The sequence below is a fragment of the Urocampus carinirostris genome, chromosome 3 (genome assembly GCF_059441175.1).
Source record: "Urocampus carinirostris isolate Australia breed hairy pipefish chromosome 3, RoL_Ucar_1.0, whole genome shotgun sequence".
Classification (NCBI taxonomy): Eukaryota; Metazoa; Chordata; class Actinopteri; order Syngnathiformes; family Syngnathidae; genus Urocampus; species Urocampus carinirostris.
The window spans coordinates 45,184,768-45,209,700 of NC_142351.1; the positions used below are offsets into that span (position 1 = coordinate 45,184,768).

The 24,933-nt window shown below is 40.5% G+C and overlaps 2 long non-coding RNA genes across 2 annotated transcripts; one reads left to right on the forward strand and one right to left on the reverse strand.

Annotated features, from left to right (window-relative positions):
* Window positions 1–2,328: 2,328 nt before the first annotated feature.
* LOC148369831 (uncharacterized) lies at window positions 2,329–3,500 on the forward strand. Its single transcript, XR_015849887.1, has 2 exons — window positions 2,329–2,709; window positions 3,128–3,500. It is a non-coding gene; the product is annotated as an uncharacterized LOC148369831 (long non-coding RNA).
* An 83-nt stretch (window positions 3,501–3,583) lies between these two features.
* On the reverse strand, window positions 3,584–4,826 carry LOC148369832 (uncharacterized). The gene is made up of 2 exons (XR_015849888.1): window positions 4,786–4,826; window positions 3,584–4,046 (listed from the first exon to the last, which is right to left on the reverse strand). It is a non-coding gene; the product is annotated as an uncharacterized LOC148369832 (long non-coding RNA).
* Window positions 4,827–24,933: the final 20,107 nt, after the last annotated feature.

A 24,933-nucleotide genomic window follows, 5' to 3' on the forward strand; every position in this document is an offset into this window, starting at 1 on the left:
CACATTAAGAAGCAGGAAAGGGGGTGATGAGTGATGTCATACTGGTTCACGTTTTTTTTTTTGTTATTGTAACCTGAAAATTGTGAAGGCCTGTTTTAAATATAGTCCATACTCTGCACACTGCCTTTGCCGAGTCTGGTAGGACTTTTTTGAGGACAAGCAGTCATGAAATTAATAAACATTCTACTAACTCATTCAATGCCATCTCATCTCATTAGCTGCACCGCTTATCCTCAGTATGGTCGCGGGGGTGCTGGAGCCCATCCCAGCCGTCCTCGGGCAGTGGGCAGGGGACACCCTCAACTGGTTGCCAGCCAATCGCAGGGCACACAGGGACAGACAACTCGCTCGCTCATTCACACCTAGGGACAATTTGGACCAGTCAAACCACCTGAAATGCATATCTTTGAATTGTGGGAGAAAACAGGAGTGCCCGGAGGAAACCCACGCAAGCACGGGGAGAACATACAAACTCCGCACAGGAAGTCCGGTGGCTGGATTTGAACCCACACAGGAGGTTCCCAAGACCTTAGAACTGTGCCGCACACGCGCTAAGCACTGCATCGCCGTGCTGCCCTTATTGAATGCCATAACACATAAATACGTTTTCAGAATATTTTCCCCCAACTTACAAAATATAGAATTAGGTTTTTTAATTGTTGTTTTATATTATAAAAATATTATAAAGGGTTTGGCACAGCAGGTTGGTATGTGTCAAGCCTCTAGGAATTATTTCAGTTTGAAAAATAACTATTTGATGGCAGGAGTTGCTTTGATCAGATCAATGTCTAAACATCTAGTGATCCCCCACTTCCTAGTGTTGCTTCTTGTATCCAGTGATTGAAGGGCGAGGCAGAGAGGGATGACGTTTTGTGCACTTGCCATAGTGACCGAAATCGTGTGATCATGTCACTGGAAACATCAGAATTTTTTTTGAAATGTCATGCATCGTTTATGGATATGTTCAGCGTTCTTGAAATAGAATGTTGTTTTGAAAGCAAAGCGCCCTTGTGTTTATGGAAAGCATAGTTAACATATTGGAGGTATCACAAATGAAATAAACAGTTCAAAAGTTCTGCTCTAGATGCATCCTTTAAAAAAAGCTGTTTTTCTAAGAAGTTTTCTTGGAAATGAGTGTTTCAGGAAACTTAGCAATCTTCAACTGATATTTGCTAAACTATGATAAAAGCTACAAAAATCCTTTTCAAAAATACAGTGGATGAGGGTTGAATCCGTCTCATTTCTACATGGCTAAATAACTACATTTTTTGTAGGCCTCCCAAAATGAGGCAAAATGGCAAAAATTGTCTGGCACCGACTCCTCTATTTGAGAGAACCTTTGGCATTGAATGAGTTAAAAAAAACTTAAGTTTTTGCACAAATGAGACTTTTGGGCTGCACTAAGGTGCTCAAACCGCAGAGAGGCAGTATTGACATTTCATATATGACCCGATTTACTCCTGACGTTAAACCGTTTCCTGCGCCAAGAATTCAGCCCCTTTTGTGGATACTTTATATCATTTTCATATTTTGTTTCTAAGAGGTGTGAATTCAATCGTAGGCATTTATGACTCGTAAAACCTCCAAATACTAGCTCTTAATTTCACAAGCACTGACCTATATTCCCACCTAAGATGCGCTCCATTCCATTGCTTTAATCTTTTGCATCTCATAGCATTTCTCTTGACTACACTGTTTCTGCAGTGTCGAGCATGTGAATTTTGCATTCTTATTTTATTTTTAATAACCAATCTGAATTGCGTGAGTGAGTGAGTGTCCGTAGAAACAGTCCAATATCTTCCGAATCAGTAGCACTGGCAGTTGCAACTTGAATTATAGTAACAATGGGATTTTATTGTAGTTGGCGTTCTATTGTATCCTGCAGAAAATCTGCAATGCAGTTAATATGACATATTTAAGGTAAATATTTCACATTAAAAAATTTCAAGTATGTAAATGTTGAATTCTTCTTATAGTTTTTTATTGACCAACCTGATCTGGGAGTGTGACTGTCAATATAAACAATTCTCAAGTTCTTCAGAATCAAGAGGAAGCTCAAGACCCACTTCTTTCAGGGTTTTTATTTCTTAATTTAAAAAAAAAAATTTGGATTTACTCTTATCATTTTTTATCCCACATTTTTAAGTAGGAATGGTCATTTTTTTCATTTTCAGTTTTAATATTTCAGTGTTGCCTTGTACGGTGGCCAACAGGAGTAGGGTGTGGTTAGATGGCTGAAAATTATATTACGAATCTATGTGCTGCGATTCCGACAGTGTGGATGAGCCCCCTCAAGTGCCTTTCCTCACATGGCTACTCTATGGCCCAATCCCATTTCTCTCACTCGGCCCTGAGGACCCTCCAGTGAGGTCCCTCGATAGAGGAGTGCCCTCCGCCGGTGGAGTGCAAAGTGGAGATGGTTTGGACAAGACTTGCAAGGTTCCACCCCTGTCCAGGAGATGGCGGTAATATTAATTGGCTGTAGACCTCAGTGACGTATTGGTTTACGTCACATGTAAACAACTCGAGTCTCAACCTGTAGTGTGTCAGTTGGAGAGTTCGTGCAACGTTAAAAATGCCCGCTACTGCTGTGTTATTACCGATTGCCTGAAAGCTAATCATCTTTTCCGTGTCTCCAATCAACGGAGGAGAAATGTGCTATACTGAAGACAGCTTCGGCGCTATGTAGTGCTGATTCATCTTTACAAGGTACGTACACTCATTAAAAAAATTTGACCCGTTCGGTCAAATACAGTAAGAGTTAACATACAATGCACGTTCACATAATACCCTATGTTTGTGTAGACATAAATGGCAATCTACTTATTAGTATCTTAATGCCATTTTATGACATATAGTAGGGGTCTTGAATCTGTGACATGACGAAACGTAAACAAACACAAGAACAGTCCACCTGACCCTTTAGCTGACATAATATCGTCACCAAACTTCCCTGTACGACCCAAAAACCTTAGTTCATAAGGAATTTAATTCAAAAGAGTTGTCATTGAATATAAAAAGGTCATTTCAACATTTTTTCATGATGCTTACATCACAGTTAAAGCGGTCTTTTTCTTTTCTATGCCCACATTTATGTCTAAATTGTTTGTTATCTATTGTGTTCCAGAGTGGCTGTCCCATAAGCGTGGACAGGTTGGACAGGAATGTTCCCATCCTGTGCTTATGGTTGGATGTGGAGTCAGAACTCATTCAGGACTTAAGGTTGAGCAAGGTTATGTGGGCCCTGCAGGAGCTGCTAAAGAGGGAACAGGGCCATGGCTGGAGGTCCTGATCTACGTGTACTGGCTGGTCCACGCTCTGTCCTACCGTGTGGTGTCACGGGTCTTCAGGGTTCCCTGGTCCACCGTACAAATAATTGTCCACAGTTAATATGGAATAAATTGCCCAAAAGCCATATTTTAGGCTCTGGAAGTCAGACCCACATTTGCATTATGTGCTTTTCTGCATTACTATTCAATAAACATCTTCATTTTGAGTAACACCTTGGTGGTTTATTTCATAATGATGTGAGATACTGTGTGTGAACTATGTGACTGTTGGACAGAAAACAACTACAAATCACTCCAGCTTAAATAATAGTTTACTTACAGAAAAACAAACTCACATTGGGCCAAAATACATAATAGTAAATAAATAATGTGTCACAAATTTTAACAAAAATATACCAATATTTCCATAAAGCTGGAAACACAAACTGGAACTTCATTGAGTTCTTAATAAAATTTTTTTTTCCTTTTATAAAACAAAGGGAAACATTGCAGAGATGTCACTGTTCTGGAAATTTGTCCACGAGCTTCCCAAAAAAGACGGGAACCGCTCAGTTTTGGCCACAGTTTCTTCGAGCCTTTTCTTCGCTCCGGCAGACTCCGCTTTCAAAAAGTCAAGGAGTGTATCGTGCTTCCTTTTTTTCTGGGTGATTTGGGGTTTGGCGCCGGATTAGAAGGTGCCAACGACGTGCCCGGTGGTGTGGATGGCGTGGTAGCTGTGATGGTGACCAGCTCTTCCACGGGACGTTCTTCAGTGGCCTTTAGGTTGGGTGGAAAAAACAAGAATTACTTAATGCTGATGTATTGTACAAAACAACTGTGTATAGGATGCTCAAAAAGTTGATATGAGACAGGAAATTATAGGATGTGTTCTGGATAATTATTTGATAGTGAATAGATACAAAAAAATGACATGTTATTCTTATGGCTGTAAGAGCCTTCTATTGGCCAGCATCACATATGCTTTAGAATTGTCTCCACATTTGGACAACATTTTGAGAAGGTAATTAGTTTACTTAATATGTGTTTACAGAGAAGGCAGTGGCCTATGTGATAGTAATTTGTTTCAACTGTATTTCCACGTGAAATTCGGAGACATTACTCACAATGCATGATGAAAACTAATGCATTCTGATCTCACATGAAAGAATCATATTGTAAATAAAACACGACACCTGAAATTGTGTGCAGTAAACAAGGGCTTATGTCCAGAACGGTATTCTGACTGCTCCATGTAGATGTCAAAGCACGACTCGTTTAAGATAAAAACAGGGATGGGCTGAACCGTGATTTTCTGCAGTTATCCTACTTTACAGTTTGTAGCGTGAAGATTTTTTTTGCCAGCTCCCTTGGTAGATTAGTGCACTTCGTAAAGTAGCGATTTTGCAGTGTTCGTGTTTTAATGCAAAAATACGATTTTCTATTGCATTTACGTCTAACTAAGATATCTCAATACATTTTGTTGCAAATACATGCGTGGTTGTGGAAAACTACTTACATTTGTGCGGTTCCCTTTCGGGCATGTTTGTTGATATTGAGTATTCGTAAAGCCTTCTGGGTAGTCACTTCGCTGCCAAGTGAGGTCGAGAGCCCCCTCGGCCTTGAAGTGGCTACGACATGGTTTGAGGGCACTTCTGCCTCGGTCTTGAGAGTATCGGGACACACCCCATTTTCACGTGAACGCGCAAACCGAGTGACTAGGGCACATAGCGAGTGAAAGTGCGAAGAATGGGACTCAGCCATGCCTTTATCTTGAAAAAAATGTGTTTGTTTTATTATTTATTTAGTTTTTCACTTATATTACCCATTGTGTATGTCTGTGTGTTTGGTGTTTCGGGTTGTTGGGTGGGGGAAAAGGAGGGACTTTTATTATTTTATTATTATTATTATGTAGACTGAAAGTGTTTACACAGCACTTTGAGTGCTGTCAACTCATTGGCTAAAAAGTGCTATAACAATACATTTTAATTGATTTTTGCAAATTAAATTATTATACAAAAGGGATTTTTAAAAAAAAGTTGTATCCTCGCATATCAGACTCTGTTTGGGCCGGTGGGTGGATACAGACTTTTGGTTCTAAGGTGGGCCGGAACCAAGATATAATGTCGACGCCAACTATTTTGCTTCGTTTTTCAGTACCATGCTTTATCATTCAAACTGCATGCGTAGCCTGCCTTACTAATTATAATCACAGATAATAAAGGATAAATTTTAAGTCAAGTCAAGTCAAGTCATTTTTATTTGTATAGCCCTTAATCACAAAGAGTCTCAAAGGGCTTCACAGGTTATTACACAGACTATTTTTTCAGACTATATTACACCATCCCCTGATCTGGAACCAACATAAGGGCAAGAAAAATATAGGTTATTCATATGCTATAGAGTAGAAGTGTGTTTTAAGCTTAGATTTAAACACTTTTACTGAGGTTGCAGAACAGATCACAGGGGGAAGAGCATTCAACAGCACCGGTGCCCGGATGGAGAACGCTCTCGAACCAGCGGAACACTTCTTGGCTCTTGGGATCACCAGAAGACCGGCGCTCTCAGAACGAAGGCTTTGGACCGGAACATAGGGAGAAATCAGATCTGAAAGATATGAGGGAGCAAGTCCATGTATGATTTTGTATAATACTAAGACAACCTTGAAATCACATCTTAGGCTAACAGGGAGCCAATGCAGGTTAGCAAAAATCGGCGTGACATGATCGGACTTTTTTGTCCTAGTTAATAGCCTCGCTGCAGCATTTTGTACCAGCTGAAGACTCTTGATTCTGGACTTCGGGAGACCGGAGTAGTGCATTACAGTAATTGAGACGGGAGGTAACAAACGCGTGAATTATAATCTCCGCATCCGACTGAGACAGTATAGGACGAATTTTAGCAATGTTGCGAAGATGGAAGAAAGCGGTTCTAGTAATTTTCTTTACATGTGTTTGAAAGGACAGATCGTGGTCAAATATGACACCTAAATTTTTAACTGAGTCACTCTGTGTGATGTGACATTTGTCAATGTTCACAGCAGTTTTTGATAATAAGTCACAGCATTTAGATTGACCAATAACTAACATTTCGGTCTTTTCGGAGTTAAGACGCAAGAAATTGAGTGACATCCACTCTTTTATCTCAGTGAGGCAGGCCTCCAAATTTCCACAATTTAGTGTGGCAGATTCCTCCAACGGAAGATATAGTTGAGTGGGAAGATATTGTTGAGTGAAAGCACAACAGATGTATTCACAAACAATAAAACAGATGTCCATGTTTGACAATGAATGTGTTAACAATCTGTTTATTTTAACAGGTGAATAAATGCAGCTTTACATCCGAACCATTTACATAAACAAATTCACTGTATGGATTTTTTTTAATAAAAAGATTCAATTCATCAGGAATGAAATTTTAAATGAACACTCTCTAATCGTCTCGTCCTACCTTAAAGATGTGGAGGTGTTAGGTAAGGACCGTGTCGGCGGTTGCTCAGAAACACTCTCCAGTTTCAATGATTTGTCCCTTGATAGTCCAACACAGATGGTCAGTAGGGCCAAACAAACTACTTGCCTGCTTGATTCGTTTCCAGGATCTGTTTGGGATCTTAGGACCATCAGTTTTAAATATTATCAATATATCGCTATCCTCGGGTATTGTTCCTGTAGCCTTCAAGTCTGCTGTCATTAAACCCACGCTTAAGCGACCTAACCTTGACCCAGAAAGCCTAGGTAATTATAGTGTCAAATCTGCCATTTTTTTGCAAAATTACTTGAAAAGGTTGTTGCACAGCAGCTAAATGACTTCATGTCAGAAAATAACCTCTTTGAAACTGTCCAGTCAGGCTTTAGGGCAAATCACTCTACTGAGACAACCCTGGCTAGAGTAACCAATGATCTCCTTATAGCAATAGATTTGAATTGCCTCATCATTGTTACTGCTGCTGGATCTCAGTGCTGCTTTTGATGCTGTCGACCACAACATATTACTTGTTGGTATCTCAGGAACTGTACTCTCGTGGTTTAGGTCCTACCTGTCAGACAGGATGCAATGTGTCAACTATGGCAATCTGACCTCTAAACACTCTAATGTCCCCTGCGGTGTTCCACAGGGCTCTGTACTTGCCACCCTTCTTTTTTAGTATTTATATGTTTCCGCTTGGTGAAATTATCCGCAAGTATAATATTAGTTCCCATTGCTATGCAGATGACACTCAACTGTATGTGCCATTGGAGACAACTGGACAGTTAAGTTGTAGAAATCTGGAGGCTTGCCTAACTGAGATTCAAAGATGGATGTCACTTAATTTTTTGCGCCTTAACCCAGAAAAAACTGAAATGTTGATTATTGGTCCAGCTCATTGTAGTGAGTTGTTTTCAAACACTGCCCTGAACCTAGACAAATGTAATATCACCCATAGTGACTCGGTCAAAAATCGAGGTGTTATATTTGATCCTAATCTGTCGTTTCAGTCACACGTGAAAAATATTACTAGAATAGCTTTCTACCACCTCCGTAATATTGCGAAGATTCGTTCGACGTTGTCCCAATCAGATGCAGAGGTTTTAATTCATGCGTTTATTACTTCTCGGCTTGATTACTGTAATGTATTGCTTTCTGGTCTCCCGATGTCTAGCATAAAAAGTTTGCAGCTGGTTCAGAATGCGGCAGCTAGACTTTTGACTAAGACCAAAAGGTTTGAGCATATTACTCCTGTATTGGCCAACTTGCACTGGCTCCCAGTCCACTTAAGATGTGACTTTAAGGTTCTCTTATTAATATACAAATGTTTGCATGGACTTGCACCCTCTTATCGCTCTGATTTGATTTCCCCCTATTTTCCTGCACGGAGTCTCCGCTCGGAAAATGCCGGTCTACTTGTGACTCCGAGAGCCAAGAAGTCTGCAGGCTTGAGAGCGTTTTCCATCCGGGCCCCGGTGCTATGGAATGCCCTGCCTCCGAAGATAAGATCTGCAACCTCTATGGAGGTTTTTAAATCAAGGCTTAAGACACACTTCTATTCCAAAGCTTATGATTGATGCCCACCTCTTACTCTGTATTGTCCTGTCTTTTTCCGACTGCCTGCCTGGTGGTGATACGAGGAAGAAGGATGATTTGAGATGAGTCAGCGGACCAGCGTCTGACCTGAAGCATGTCAACGCCAGCACTGACCAGCTGGCAGAGATGGGAAGCTGCGTCGTGGCCGTCATAGACTTTCTGGACTAGTTTACAGGCTCGGGCGTCGTTGCTGTCATGCACTTTCCAGACATACTTTCAACATGTTACCTAGTGTTTACTATGTTTGTGTACTGTAATGCTAAATCTGATTCACCCTGGTTTCTCTTTTTCCTCACGCTGAGATTTTGAGTTGTTCCTTGCCCGCATTTTGGTTTAAGATCAGGTTTTGAATTGAATTGTGTAATTATAATCCTGTGCAGTCCTTTGAGACATTTTTGTGATTAAGGGCTATATAAATAAATTTGACTTGACTTGAATGTGAAAAGAGGGAGCTATGAATAAAACATGCTTGCCTCAATTGTCATACTGCCTTGAAATACATAAAAAGAGAAATACAGAATACAAGTTTTTGTTAGGGTCTAACAAACTGTTCCTTCCACCACCAGAGGGCCATTTAGTACCCACTTGTTTATTTGGTACATTGATCGTGATTTTTGTAAATAAATGGTTGGTTGGATCCTTTAAACACTAACGTCGTAGGGGCACAATTTCCTGTAGTGTGTCTTGGGCAAATGCAGCCTGATGGTGCCTATCCCTCTCCAGGGGAACATATGTTTCCACCCAGTCTACTGTCATTTTTCTGAGACCCTCTGCTTGCAGCTTCTTTTTTTTGCAGCCCAAAATACTGCACAATACTGTTTTCAACCCTTGGATGCATAAGAGGGCTCAAAAAATGACCCCATGGATTGCTATTCTTCAAAGTTGTAATGTTATATTCCAGGTATTTGTCGTAAAACATGTTTATAACATGATGCCATTAGTAATTTTATTCCTCCCAAACACTCATTTTCAACCCAACTCATGGAAAAGTGTATGTATTGGTAGGTCATACATCCAAGGGTTAAGATGATACCAGACTGGAGATTAGCTTTTTTACACCTTTACTGCGCTCTAGCAGGTAGAATGAGCATTTAGATTGATATCAATAAAAAAACAAATAAGGTTTGATGGAAATAAGTTAGAGCATAGGTCTTCAACCTTTTTAAATCTGAGAGCTGCTTTTTTGTTACAAATTAGCTTAAATGGCACCTAGTTCGATATGCATTTCTAAAACAGCTTATGTTGTCAATGTGTTTTTTCCAGGTTCATTAAAGGGAGTAGGGTTAAATAAACTTATTCAACCACACACAAACACAAACATTTTACTCGAAAATCATAATGACCAAGCACTGCATTGCTATTTTCAGAAAAGCTCCGTGGGCAGGTCAGCTGTCGTTAGGGTGCATTCTGGTGCCTGTGGACATCACATTGGAGACCCCTGAGTTAGATTTGTTAAAAAAAAGTACAGCAATACAGAGATGCAGTTAATATTACGTTTTATTTCTGGAGGATTATTAATTCGTTCCCTTGGTTTTATTCGATACAAATTCCTCCCAAAATTGTAATGTTATCACGGTCTTCAATAAAACAAACTGGCAGGAGATGGACCACTCACCAGTGTGCAAATGTGGCCATTGGCTGGCGAGGATCCAGGTTGGCTGTTGTAGACCGCAGCTTACTCGTAACCTATAATGAGGTCAGGCGGCATAGAAAATGGATGCAAAGTGATTCCCTGCCAGCATCCTCACCAATGAAAAGCGATAAACAGTGTACGCCGTCTCCGCCGATACCATTAAAAAAACAAATCAACCCAAGATAAATTACAGGAATATGTGTAAAACATGCATGGGATACCTCACCATTTCTGCTGTCTGCGCTGTAAAAGAAAGGTTCAGTTTCCCTGCGTCGTGATGCAGTGCTCAATATGAAGAGGTGAGGAGCCGTTGCTTAGTATTGACACTTGAGCTCATTATGGATGATCTGTGGTGTGTGGGGAGAAACTTCTCTTTTCCACACTTACTCCCTTCATTGATCAATCCACAGGGTCCACGACTCCCTATTATCTTAAAAGCATCTCTGCAACACTGCCCCAATCGATAGCTCTCCATGACATTCTCTTGTTTTATCGCTAACAATGTAGACTCTGGCAATTCGTACAATTTTAGAGTTTAATTGGATGTACAGTTTAGCGAAAATTGACTTTTTCGTGTTGTGTGTGTGCTAAGCTAGTGTGACAGCTGTAGAGAAAATTGCTTTAAATTATATTTATTTGGTTAAGAATCTAATTCGGTGGTTACTGATTCGGCCAGCAGGTAGTGTTCACGGTTTCTCACCCGAATAAATTATGTCCAGCATGAAAGAAGCAATTCTCTAAACATATTTCATTTTTAGCTTGAAACTATATGTTTTTTAGTTCATTGATATAGATAATTGATCAGTCCAGAAGTTCTCCAATTGGTCGATTATAATTATTATAATAATTATAATTGTTGATAATAGGCAACATTTAATGTAGACACGCAGAGAAACAATTGCTGGCATGAACATGACACACAGATGCGGATCATTAATCTTTTGATAAAGAATGAACAGTCGGGGGTTTTCAATTTTTTATTACTCAGCTGGAGAGTCCAGTCGCTTCCCGTATGTTCTGTGGGCGGAGTCAGCTCGGGGCATCTTCCCTACACTGCGATGCTTTTTCACCCATCATGTGTGAAATGAACTTGATTTAAAGCTTTGCCGACTGAAAGTGTGTGTGGGAGAGAGAGAGAGAGAGAGAGAGAGAGAGAGAGAGAGAGAGAGAGAGAGGGAGAGAGAGAGATGCATGGACACAAACTCTTCTCAGCGAAATGCAGAAAGAATGCACAGAAGGTATACCGTATGAAGGAAGCTATACAGTAATCCCTCTGTTAATGGGGACCAAAATCACCCGCAAAAAGTGAAAATCCGCGAAGTAGCGACACCCTTTCAAAAATGCTTAAATTTTTTTTTAAAAATAATTTTATTTTATTATTATTATTTTTTAGACCTGCGAAGCTTTGAACCCGCGAACGTGGAACCACGAAGTAGCGACACCCCTTCAAAAATGCTTAAAAAAAAATATATTTTTTTCTTTTTAAATTATTTTATTTTTATTATTTTTTTAATAGACCTGCGAAGCTCTGAACCCGCGAACGTGGAACCACAAAGTAGCGACACCCCTTCAAAAATGCTTAAAAAAAACATGTTTAAAAAAAAAACCATTTTATTTTATTATTATTTTTTTTAGACCCGCAAAGCTCTGAACCCGCGAACGTGGAACAGCGAAGTAGCGAGGTCCCACTGTAATAAGAATTGGCCAACAGAGATCTCAAGTCATGAGGTGCTGCCCAATCGGCTTGAATCTTGGCTGTCCAAACCATTCCCCAGTGGTGCAGGATGCTTGGGTGCTTTTTTTTCTTTGATCTTTTTTAAAATTCATTATATTTTTTCCTGCAAAGGAGTGAACAAGCGATAACTGAAACACGAAGTAGCGAGGGGTCTCTGTAAGTGAAAAGTTCTGCTTGAAATGCATATTCCGTAAAAAACGTTACCGTATTTTCCGCACTATAGGGCGCACCGGGTTATAGGGCGCACCCCCAAAAAATAGATTTTGGTCCTATATCTTCCATAGATAAGGCGCTACAGTGGGAACGTCGACAAAAATGTCAGATGATTCAGTCAAACTGATTACCCCCTTAACATTCCCAAAGCTTGCAAAGAAGCAAATACGTGTCGTAGACACGTGCGGATGCGGTGTCCGTACGATGTCACTTAAATGCGTCATTTCAAATATCATTCGGAAGGTTGAAGTCTTGGGATTCAAGAAATGCCAAACATTTCTATGTTTCTATTTTCTTTTTCGCTCACAACTTTACTGTGCATATGACAATAAACACTTGGAATTGAGTTTAATTCACTCAACTCATCACAGCAACATCAAGATCGTTCTAAAACAAGATACCGGTAAAATATAAAGCTGCATAACTCACTTAAGTTCTCATGTTCAATAATGATACGCAATCATGGTCTTCTTACAACCGTGAGTGAAGTAAATCCAGGAGAGTAGAATATTTACAAATACAGACTAATAAAACATGTTTCTTTATGGTGAACTTTAACAAGCTTGCTAAGCTTGCTACGCCATTGCTAAACTCGGCCAATTGCAGGGTTTGTTTTGGCCATCTAGCCAATCCGAGGCTCCGAATAACTTCAGCCAATAGTGATCGATTCAAATGATGATTGACACATTGGTTAGCCAATGAAACGCCGGTATATAAATCCCAGCATACACCGCGGACTTGCTACGCCATTGCTAAACTCGGCCGATTGCAGGGTTCGTTTTGGCCATCTAGCCAATCCGAGGCTCCGAATAACTTCAGCCAATAGTGATCGATTCAAATGATGATTGACACAATTGGTTAGCCAATGAAACGCCGGTATATAAATCCCAGCATACACCGCGGATTTGCTACGCCATTCCTAAACTCGGCCGATTGCAGGGTTTGTTTTGGCCATCTAGCCAATCCGAGGCTCCGAATAACTTCACCCAATAGTGATCAATTCAAATGATGATTGACACATTGGTTAGCCAGTGAAACGCCGGTATATAAATCCCAGCATACACGCGGACTACTCCACGTTCGGGGTAAAATCGAGTCGGCGGCTGTTGAGTAAGTTGCGAGACCTTGCGAATTTATTATTGAGCCATATATAAGGCGCACTGTGTTATAAGGCGCATGGTCAGCTTTTGAAAAAAATGAAGACTTTTAGGTGCGCCTTATAGTGCGGTAAATACGGTATCTTGGAAACCAAGCCCCCGCTCTCCTAATTTGAGAAAAATGTCTGCCATTGAATTAATTAATCAACCAGAGAACATTGAGGACATCCGTCCCATTGTTATTTTAATTAATATAAAAGTGACAGACGCACTGTTTTAGGCAATGCAAATTACAAGTAAATCACAATGACCCAGCACTGGTGAGCTATTTTTAGAACACGGCAATGGGCATGTCAGCGGCCCTTCGGGGGCACGCCTGTTCCCACGGGCACCACGTTGGAGATCTCTGGTGTAGGCACTGTGTGAGAGCAGCAAATATAGGGATAAGTAAAGACAGGGCTTTCTAAAAAAGTGACAGAGTCCCTTTTTTCTAATGAAAGATGGTTGTTGAAGCTTTCTTTTGATATGTCCTATGCCTATATAGCTAGAAAAATAAATTTTTGGTCGGCCTTCAAAAATGAGCCATAATGGCAAAAATTGGCTCTCTTCTTATTTGAGAAAAACATCGAATGAGTTAACGAAACATTCATCTTAATGTGCTTTTCACACCACTGCTTAGGACATTACAACTGCCATTTCATTAAAAAAGGCAAAAATCTCATAATATTAATGCACTTTATAGCTGCTGTGTCCCCCGTCCCCCTCCAAGAGACCACTTATATGTGACCTGCGGCCAAAGACAGTAAAGTCGCTGACGCTGAAAATGACAGTCACATCACATGTATGGTGCAGTGTAGTGGTTTACACAAATCCAGTGGCAAATCTCAGTTTCTTTGTTTTTATTAACTGCCTCATTTAGAAAACACAAATGCACCAAACAATATTATACATGCACAGCTTCAGCATACCAAGATCAGCAAATGACTTTTCAATGTGAAAACGCTTTCGCCACGATCTCACAGAGATCATTCAAATGGTAAAATACGTACAAGAGTGAACTGAAAGGCCAAGCGTTGTCATGTAGGTCAGCGCGACTTGTCATTTCGTCGCATTTTTTTCCGCCTTTGTGCCTCTGATTGGAAATGAAAGGCAGTGAAAGGCTCTCTGCGACGGCATCAGCCTAAGAAATGTGACTTTTTTTGTTCCTGTACTTTTCAAGTTCAGCCGATAATTTCCAATTTTGGCTAGCAGTCTTTCCTTTGTAGGGACCAGGGCTGCAACAACGAATTAATAGAATCGATTAAAAGTGATTATTAAAAACCTTGATAACGTATTTCATCATCGATTCGCTGTGTCATGCGATTTATGCAGCACACAGCATGGTAATTCAAAGTAAAAACGAGAGTGCATTCAATGTTCTATTGCAGAGATCGCTTTGAGACTGTATTTCGATGCGCCTGGTAATCTTGATCAGGGGATTTCAACTGGTTTGACTTAGGAATCCACCATCCTATATTAACTACAATCTGTGATCCAAATCAAGAAAGAAAATCCACTTCTCAAATGTATTAAATGAAAGGATTTTGCCTTTTGAAGCAGTGATACTAGAATTATCAGTAGTCACACAAAAAAATCACCAGTAAAACCCAAACTATTCAAAGTAATAATATTTCTTATTCCCTTTAATGCTCAATCACCTGCATTTTACTTGCTTTACTTCTTTGGCATTATTTCCAAAATAATAAAATCCGTCGCTCATTTATTCTCAGCTGTATCTACATTTGGCCATGTCCAACAAACAAATGAATCCGTCTTTTTCTGAGGTGTAAAATGGTGGGTGTCAACTCGCATTTGCAGGAAATTATCAACATCTGTTGTGAAGGGGTTTAAATGACACTTAGTTATTATTTTCTTTTCTTAAAAATATTTTGCCAAGGCAGACACATGACCCTCTGAAAACGGGTCCATGACCCATTTTTGTGTCCCGACTCACCATGATCTTGATCCAAAACCCCAAACTATTTATATAGACACCGAAATGCTCAGAGTGCTGTATAAAAATATTCGGTGTACAATAAGATGACATCCAAATAAATACTCGAACTATTGTATGAAGTATTTTACCTCTCTTTTTTTCACTTTATAAAAAAATATTTTTCTAGATATTTGCAGATTTAAAGCATGTATTTGTATGCATTTCTATTCCTTGTAAGGCTATTTGTTTCATATTATAGGTTTCATTTTGCATTGTGCATTGTTTTTATATCTGTCCGACACTTTAATATGTGAATGGAGGAGGGAATTAAAAATGCTATTTAAAATCTGATTTATTGACTAATCAAAACAATTATCTATCGATTCATCGATTATCAAAATAATCGTTAGTTGCAGCCCTAGTTGGGACGGTGCTTTAAATCTTAACACATGAACAGAATTTTGCCACCATTAGTATTTTTTAAAGCAACACTTGACCTGTGTTTAGAATTCCTACAGAAAAACAAAAGTCCAAACAATCAAGGTCAGAAAAATAGTGCAAGAGCTTTGCTGTCTCACACTTAATTCATTAAAACATTGCCACGCCACAGCTACTTTACGAAAACAAACATGTCACCACGGCTTTGCTGTACCCAAAACACACAATAAAAAACTTTCAATATATAATCATAAAAACTAAAGTATATGTTTACCAAGTAAGCGTTGGCTAAATTAAATTCCTTAATGTAATAATGTACACACAAACATTGGCAAAAAAAGGACAAATAGTGGAATTAAGAATTTTGTCCTGTGATGCAAACATCCCGTTCTTAAAACAATCCCTTTTGCACTTGAATTGAGTGATTAAAAACGTGGATTGAGAAAAACATGCGAATCAAACTTGTGTTTGTCAACATGCGTCCCTGCAAGTTCTTAACAACCGACAAAACTTAACATTCATTCTGCGCGGGAGTACTTCCCCCAGTCCTGCTCAAATTTATAAGGCCAGTGGTTCTTAACCTGGGTTCGATCGAACCCTAGGTGCTCGGTGACTCAGACTCAAGGCTTCGGTGTAGCCTCTGCCGTGGAAGTGGTCGGACAAATATGATCGATATAACTTTGGAAAATTTCTCCTTCCTGACAACTGTTTAAGAAGATGTGTCTTGAATTGGTGAGATTTCTGTACCCATGAAACTGAAACAAACAATGGCCAACCACTAAAACAAGCTTGCTAAGTCTTTCGACTGATATTTTTTGTGCACAAGCCTCATACGCAGCATGAATGAGAGGGCCATTCACTTTTGATGAGTCAGCAGGGGTCAAAGATGAATACTCTGACGAAACAATTAAAATTCAGTAGAACCAAGTTCAAAAGCAACTACAGTGGAACCTCGGTTCTCGACCATAATCCGTTCCAGAACCCTGTTCGAAAACCGATTTGGTCGATCACCGAAAATCGTTTTTCCCATTAAAAGTAATGTAAAATCGTTTTAATCCGTTCCAACACCCTGAATGTTCACCATGAACGTAATAATGAAGCTAACCCAGGCTAATCGTACGTTCGCGTTAGCGTAATCTTCCATGCGAAAGATAACGCTGAACGTGTAAAAATAAAAAAATCAGGTCGTTTACACGTCATTTAGCACCCGGGTCTCCACAACAAGTGGCTAGCGCTTTATTGGAAAGGGAGTTCCGTTCCAACACCCTGAATGTTTTACGTAAACAAAGCTAACCCAGGCTAATCGTACGTTCGCGTTATCGTAATCTTCCGTGCGAAAGATTACGCTAACATGAACGTGTAAAAATAAAAAAAGGATTATGAATAGGATTTCTTACCTTTGTGGTGGACGGTGGGGAGAGAAAAATCATCAAAAGTTTTTCAACCTCTTCCAAAGCTTGCGGCAGTTGCTTGCTTATAGCGCTAACTTCCTTAGCCGCATCACTCGATTTCACAGCCTCCTTATTCTTTACTATCGTACTGATAGTAGATTTAGCCATGCCGTATTCACTAGCAAGATCGGAAATTCGTACACCTCTTTCATATTTAGCTATTATGTCTTTCTTAAAGGCAATAGTTGGACGGACAACTTGTTTTTATTTTCACCTGTCCTGCGTGCACCAACCTTCTTCGGAGGCATAATTAGGGGCTAAAACACCCGTACGCCGCTCAGCATCGCACCCTAGCGTAGCGGCGATCGAACTTCGATTTTTTGACCGAACAGCGAAGCAAGAATTTCTCGAAATTTTTGGTCGAACACCGATTTGTCCGAACTGAGAGGCGTTCGAAAACCGAGGTTCCACTGTATTGAGTCAACAATGCTCTAGACTAGGGGCGTTAATTGTGATCTTCGAGTCGATCACAACAACAGTGTGGGTAGATCGTGAGGCAATAAGGGACTCTCTGTTCGTTTGTTTGGAATGAAGATTCATTAAGTGATCATCGTGCGGTCAAAACATAACGCATTGTTCTCCTCCTGAGAACAATATGGCTACCGCGTGACTATCGCTCCTCAGCAAAGCGAGAGTGGTGCGACGTAAGCGCAGCCTGCCCACTTCCGGGGCACCCTCTAGGAACCCATATCATTATTAAAATAAAAACCGGCCTATAATCTCCTCACTATGAAATATCTCACTTGATTAACATACACGGCAGTCAGTCTGACATCTGATCACTTGTGACGCATGGGTCACCATGGGTGCGTAAACAACCTCGCCAAAAGCGTTTGAGTTACCGAGCAGCCTAGTTAGCCTCCAATTTCTTTCTTCTATATTCAAAAAGTATATAAAATGATTGAGGGAGCAGGATCAAGTAATAAGCCAAAAAGCAACCATGTTCAGATTGACTGAAAGGAGGACATTTTTTTCACACAGGCATATTAAAAATGTGTCATTCGTATGATCAGGTCAATTCATTCTTTCAAAAAAAATGGAGAATCTCTCCTCAAAACTGTCATTTGGGAAACTTCAAAAGGCTGCGTCAGAGCTGGAGCCACAACGGAAGGCAGATTGACATAGAGCAGAAGGAGAACTGTCTTTCCGAGTTTCAAAAAGGCTTCCAAGACTTTGTTTTACTGGAGCCAGTAGCCACATTTACTGGACTGTCTCAGAAAATTAGAATATTGTGATAAAGTTCTTTATTTTCTGTAATGCAATTAAAAAAACAAAAATGTCATACATTCTGGATTCATTACACATCAACTGAACTATTTCAAGCCTTTTATTATTTTAATATTGCTGAATTTGGCCTACAGCTTAAGAAAACTCAAAAATCCTATCTCAAAATATTAGAATATCATGAAAAAGTATACAAGTAGGCTATTCAACTAATCACCTGAATCATCTAATTAACTCGAAACACCTTGCGAGGTTTCCTGAGCCTTAAAAACACTCAGCTTGGTTCAGTAAACTAAATCACAAGTATGGGGAACACTGCTGATCTGACTGCTGTCCAGAGGACCATCATTGATACCCTCCATCAGGAGGGTAAGACACAAGAAGAAATTTCTCAAAGAGCAGGCTGTTCACAGAGTGCAGTTTCAAAGCATATCCACAAAAAGTCTGTTGGAAGGGAAAAATGTGGCCGGAAATGCTGCACAACCAAGAGAGATGACCGCAGCCTTAACAAAATTGTGAAGAAGAGCCGCTTCCAGAATTTGGGGGAGCTTCAAAGACAGTGGGCTGAAGTTGGAGTCCAGGTATCAAAAGGCACAGTTCACAGACGTGTCCGGGAAATGGGCTACAATAGCCGTATTGCCATGGTCAAGCCACTTCTGAAATCAAGACAACGGAAGAAGCGTCTGACTTGGGCTATGGAGAAGAAGCACTGGACAGTTGCAGAGTGGTCCAAAGTCCTCTTTTCAGACGAAAGCAAGTTTTGAATTTCATTTGGAAGTCAAGGCGCCAGAGTCTGGAGAAAGGCTGGAGAGGAGCAAAATCCAAGTTGCTTGAAATCCAGTGTGAAGTTCCCACAGTCAGCAATGGTTTGGGGAGCCATGTCAGCTGCTGGTGTTGGTCCACTGTGTTTCATCAAGTCCAGAGTAAATGCAACTGTGTACCAAGAGATTTTAGAGCACTACATGCTTCCATCTGCTGAAAAGCTCTATGGAGATGAGGATTTCATTTTCCAGCATGATCTGGCACCTGCCCACAGTGCCAAAACCACCAGTAACTGGTGCACTGACCATGGCATCACTGTCCTTGATTGGCCTGCTAATTCCCCTGACCTGAACCCCATCGAGAATTTGTGGGGTATAGTTAAGAAGAAGATGAAAGACACCAGACCTGCAAATGCAAATGAGCTGAAGGCCGCTATCGAAGCATCCTGGGCATCAATAACACCTCAGCAATGCCACAGGCTGATTGCCTCCCTGCCACGCCGGATTGATGCAGTAATCCGTGCAAAAGGATTACTAACCAAGTACTGAGTGCATCAATTGACATTTTCAAATGTTTGATTTAGTTTTGCTGTTATAAAATTATTTTTTTACTTGGTCTGAGGAAGTATTCTAATATTTTGAGATAGGATTTTTGAGTTTTCTTAAGCTGTAGGCCAAATTCAGTAATATTAAAATAATAAAAGGCTTGAAATAGTTCAGTTGATGTGTAATGAATCCAGAATGTATGACATTTTTGTTTTTTTAATTGCATTACAGAAAATAAAGAACTTTATCACAATATTCTAATTTTCTGAGACAGTCCAGTATGTGCTACATTTTTCAGGACAATGCTAAGGTTGATTTACTGGCGTCAAAAAATGAAGCGCTGTTTAACCTAACTTTTCTGGAGAGGATAATTCGATTTTTGAGACTAGAAGATGACATTGAGCTAAAGTCCAGCGCTCATGAACAGTTTTGGCACTTATTCACAGAGGAAAAGTACCTCAACATGAGGAAATGTGCTACTCCCTTCACTGCATTATCCGACTCCACTTATTTATGTAAGTCAGCATTTTCCCACATGAAAATTATTAAGTTAAAACACAGTACTATCCTGACTGATGGTCTTTTGGAATTGTGGGCACCCCTCCTCTAGCAGTTTCGGTCAACAAATAGAAAAGTATCCAGTTATTCACAAAAAAGACCCGGAGTTTTCTGTATCATTTGTCAGAATATATCTTTGTTAGCAATCCACTTCGAGGACGCTAGAGAAAAAAAGACAAAGAAAAGGAACCGTCCTCGCTGTGAAATGACAGAGTAGCCAATGAAAAGCCACGCATGCCCGAATTGGTCTCTCAAAGGCAACAGCAGAACTTCTGCAGTTATACATTTTTTTGTGAGTTCATGTACTCTGTTAGTTTTGTTCTGTAGGGTTTTGTGCACCGTTATAAAACATATGTATTGAATTTGAAAAGAAAAATCATATTTTACTTCACTATATGCAATAATGAAACTGAAGGGCTTCAGTAGCTTACACAAGGTTAAGAACCACTGTATTAGGCTGTTTTCATGTCTGCTCAATAATGGCATCCGTCTGGATTCTCTATTCATTAAGTATTTGTTAAAATACAGTCGCACGACACATGTTATATATCAAACTTAACTTCTCTGGCCTTTAGGAGTGTATTTGAAACGTATGTAATGCTGACTTAACTACAACAAAAGACCACAAATACCACACATACTGTAAAGAAGCCAACAGACAACAGCAGATAGATTCACAAAGTGATAAAACACAGCAAAAACCTTTTTGCCAAATAAGCCAGTGGCAAAATTGCGACGGTAAAACTGGCATGTTGTTTTATTTCTGTTTGTTTCGTTGGCAGGGTGTAAAACCTCCAGGTAAATGAAAACACTGATAACAGAAGCTTGGCAGAAGTGTCTCCCAGATGGATTTCACAATAGATTAATAGGTTGACGGTGTGTCTTATTAATTGAACAGGAATGTCAGAAACAAAAACAGAGAAGGCGCTTGGAACAGTTTTACCACATTTTAGAGCGACATTTTTTTAAAGGGCTTTGGCAAACTGACAAAATTATTAAACTCCATTAATCCTGTGGCCCACAACTAATGGTAATGCATAGGAAACTGTTTTTTTTTGTCAAAAGAATGTGCACTGCGTCCTTCATTTATAACTGGTGTTGAAAGACTTGTATTACATTGCTAAACAATGCTGTTTTTTTACAAAATGTATGTTTAAAGTTGAGTCCAAAACTGAGCACAGCAATGGGAAACTATTGGTTGTATTGCACTACATAATGTTCCATCCTGCAGACTGGTAACATTGAATGCTGCTAGAGAAATTATATTATGTGTTGTCATTAACTCAGTGTTTGGGGTCACAAAACGCTCATTAAGTTAAAAAAAAAAGCCAGAAAGTGCACATTTCCAGGAGACAGAGTAAAAGCAATAAGAGCTACTATTTAAAAACAATGACTCTTTACAGAGCCTAGCAAAAGTATTGAAAATGCTGAAAGTAAGCAAAGGACTGTTTTAAACACAGTCGAGATACAAACCTAAACCCCTAAAAAGATGAAAAAGTAAGTGTTTATTTATGAATTTTATGTACTTGCTCGCGCAACAAAAGGAACTACAATGATAATTTCAGTCAGAAGATGGCGTCAGCCAGTAACAACATTTTGAAGTTATGGACACAACCTTTAAAGCTAAAAACTGAAAATATTTTCTACATTTTACATTATATTTACAACAAAAAACAACAACTGAAAAGTAGGTGTTGCAAAAATATAGTTGTTTTTTCAGCTCAGCCAACTTAATCCAGGAGATCTAAATGACTAACAATGAGAAACACATTGCACATTGCGTGCCATTAAGTCTAAGTTTGAACGCACCTGAACAGACAGCCGTTGTGAAACATTATGAGAGCATTATAAAGACTTAAGAAGACACTGGCAGGTCCGGGATAAAGTTGTAGAAAAGTTCAAAGCAGTAATGGGATACATGAAGATTTCGCAACATTTACAGATCCCCTGGAGCAATGAGCAAGCAATAATATCAAAATGAAGGGGCATATAACCACTGTAAACCTACCAGGACCAGGCCGTTCTTCTAAACCACAGGAGTCAAACAGGCGGCCCCCGGGCCAGATCAGCCCCGCTCAGGGATTGAATCCGGCCCGTGAGACAACACTCGGAGAAGCGCAAGAGAAAAACAAGCTGCAGGTTGAAATATGTCAACTTGATGTTGCCTTTTCTCTCTTTTCTCTTTCTCTCTACCTACCCTTCTATTTTCTCTCCTTCTGTCTTTTCTCTTTAAATTTCTTTCTTCCTCTCCCTTTCTTTCCCCCTCTCTCCCGACTTTTTATCTCTTGTTTCTCACGCTCTCTCCGTCTCTCTCTTTTTCTTCCTTTGTCCCGCCCTCGCTCCTTTTCCCTCCCTCTTACTCTTATTTCTTTATCTCTCTTTTTCTTTCTCTTTAATCTACTAGTCCGGCCCCCGACAGAATGTTTGTTCTATCGTGTGGCCCCCGAGTTAAAATGACTTTGACACCCCTGCTCTAAACCATTGGCCCAAACAAGAGAAAACTAATCACAGAGGCAACCATGAGGCTGATGATCGCATTTCACACATCAGGGATACACAGCTTAGGTGGGTTTATCAGTCCATAAGACAACTATTAGCGTCATGCTCTGGTGTTGCTTTTCTTAAGCAAGGACTAGGAAGATTGTAAGAGCTGATGGGTAGATGGATTAGGCCAAATAAAGAGCGTTTCTGGTACAAAATCTGTTGGAGTCTGCAAGAGACCTGAGAATGGGGCGCAAGTTCACTTTCCAACGAGACAAAAACCTTAAATATAAAGCTAAATCGACAATGGAATGGTTTAAAACTAACAGTATGAAGGTGTTCGAAAGATCTGAAAAATGCTAAGCACAAACGATCACTATTAAACCTTAAGAAACTTGAGCTGTTAAGTAAGGGGCCGGTCACACAGCCGTTTTCGGCTGAATCACGGCTAAAATTTTGCGTTTTTTTTTTGCCCGTGGTTGCCCGCGATGGAAAATGCGCAAAATTGGCCAACCCGCTGTTCATCGGTGGTATGCCCGCAAAACAGACGCCGGCGACTGTTCCGCTTCCTCATCGCGTCATTTCTGCGTCATTTTCTCGTGTGGACCACGGGTATAAAAGCTCCCGAGCCGGTGTTGTGCCCAAATCCGACTCCTACGCAATACCCCCACCCACCCCACCCTCTCGCGTGAACGCGCATTCTGCTGCGATCGCTTTTGTTGAAGCGTGCATTGATGTTGGTGACTTTTTCATCCGCGTTAACAAACGCATTTTGTAGAATACGATCGCACTTTATTGTTTAAATAAACGCGTTATATAGACTAGGATCTCCCAATTGTTATAATTATCTCGCTTTATTGTTTTAATAAGCGTTTCATATAGAATACGATCGCTTTTGTTGGAAGCGCAGCAGAATGCGCGTTCACGCGAGGGGGGGAGGATTTACCGTTCGATTACGTTCACAACAAAAACAAAGACGGAATGGTTTAAGTTGTATTACATTCCCAACAAATGCAAGACGAAGTGGTTTTGGTTATATGTTCGCCATTACATTCCCTAAAAGTGAGATAAAACGAGGTAAAAGTGGTTGTAGTAGCGAGGGGATGCAAATCTCGGCAGGGATGCATTTCTCGGATAACACCGGGCTGTAGAAATCATAACCGCTCAAGACACAGTCCCGTCAAGATCAAGATTTCAAGCTATGGCATCATTTTTATTTTATTATCTTGAAAAGAAATGTCAAGAAATAAAAATGGATTAAGACGAGTTCACTACGCTGACGGGGGGGGATTTTTTAAGGGTTATTGTTCTATTTTCTTTATTACTTATCCATTATCCGTTATCAGTCAGTTCATAATACGCTACAAAGCCAAGGAGCCGGGACTCTTACTCTCAGCCAAAAGGCCAAGCTAAGGTCCTAGCCTTGAAGCCTTGCTGCGACCATTGCGAATGCACCGTTCCCAGAGGTACTGCAATACCGGGCTGATGCGTGGAGTGGACAGAGCACCCTTGACGTCTCGAGCACAACTGACGTGTGCTCGGCAAATCGCGCTGTATATACGCGGAGAAAGGCGTTTGACTGTCACACGCGTAACACGCTAATTTCACGTAATAACACCGCAATACAGGCGCAGAACATGCTATTACCATGCTCCACCCACGATTACCCACTGAAATTTCCCGTCCTACCCATGTGTAACCACGCCCTGGCCGCGGCCAGAGCACGTCGTTCCGCGTCATTTCCGCGTCATTACCTCGTGTTGACCACGTGTGCGGCACGCGGTTTAACACGTGCTCAAACTTTTGAGCAGCTCAAAACTTTTCCGCGTGTGAATTTCGCGACCGCGAGTAAAGCACTGCTGTATCTCGTCTATATAGCGGTCTCAAAACGTCCAACAGCGCCTAACGGTGTCAGCTTCACGGCCAGAAATTTCTGGCCGTGGTTCAGCCTCGATACGCTTGTGAAAGGCTGTGTACCTGCGCTCTGAAGAATTGAGCAGCGCAAATCTTTTTCGCGCTGCCACGTGTTGAGCACTGTTGTATCTCGTCTGTATGGCGATCTCAAAGCGTCCAATAGCGTCCGCCTCACAGGCAGAAATTTCTGGCCGTGATTCAGCCGCTAATGTCTGTGTGACCGGCCCCTTAGGAAGAATGTGCAAAACCCAAACAGACCTACCCAAAAAGACTTGTCGAAGTGATTGTAGCAAAATGAGGTTGTGCAAAGTAATACAGGGGCCAGTATTTTTGCATCGCCTACTTTTCGTAATTTTGTTCAGTAGAACAATGTAAAATGTTGAACACGTTTTGTTTCTTTTCATGATTGAGTCTAACATGTTGTCGATTCGCAGCATGGCGGCACATTGGTTAGGGTGTGTTCGGTACAGTTCCGAGGTCATGAGATCGAAACCTTCCTGTGTGGAGTTTGCATGTTTTCTCCGTGCTTGCGTGGGTTTCCTCCGGGCACTCCGGTTTCCTCCCACATTCCAAAAACTCG